We start from the raw sequence: 604 nt of genomic DNA on the forward strand, positions 1-604 counted from the left end.
AATCTCAGGGTAACTGTACTCCTCTCTCAGCCCTTCAGGAACACTTGTTTTGTTTCCCTTACTCCGCTTCTCTACATCCTCCAGAGTCATGCTGTTATTAAAATCATACACACATACAGAGGTGGTGTACATTGGCAAGGAGCCTGTGTTGGTGCGGATGATTGGACCGTTGCTTTTGAGCCCAGTCTGTCTGTATCCTGTTCCCTGAAGCAACTTCTTTGACTCACAAGCTAATGTCAACTACTCTTGTCTGAAAAGGCTGAAAGATAATTATGTTCCAACAGGTTTTGTGAAAATTAGTGCCACAGCAGGGCTGAAGTAGCTCAGCTGGGAGAGCGTTAGACTGAAGATCTAAAGGTCCCTGGTTCAAGCCCGGGCTTCAGCAGTGTTTTCCTGTAGTTTTTTTTGTGCCCAGAGAGATATGGAGCTACTGAAGAGAGCCCAGCAAAGGGCCGTGAAGATGATGAAGGGACTGGAGCATCTTTCATATGAGGAGAGGATGAGAGACCTGGGACTGGTTGCCCTGAGAAGTTGTGGAGTCTCCATTCTCCAATATTCAAAAGCCGCCTGGATGTGGTCTTGGGCAACTGGTTCTAGGTGGCCC

General features: G+C 47.7%; 1 non-coding gene across 1 annotated transcript; it reads left to right on the top strand.

Annotated features, from left to right (window-relative positions):
• Positions 1–312: 312 nt before the first annotated feature.
• TRNAF-GAA (transfer RNA phenylalanine (anticodon GAA)) lies at positions 313–385 on the top strand. The gene has a single exon. It is a non-coding gene; the product is annotated as a tRNA-Phe (tRNA).
• Positions 386–604: the final 219 nt, after the last annotated feature.

The sequence above is a fragment of the Aptenodytes patagonicus genome, chromosome 2 (genome assembly GCF_965638725.1).
Source record: "Aptenodytes patagonicus chromosome 2, bAptPat1.pri.cur, whole genome shotgun sequence".
Lineage (NCBI taxonomy): Eukaryota > Metazoa > Chordata > Aves > Sphenisciformes > Spheniscidae > Aptenodytes > Aptenodytes patagonicus.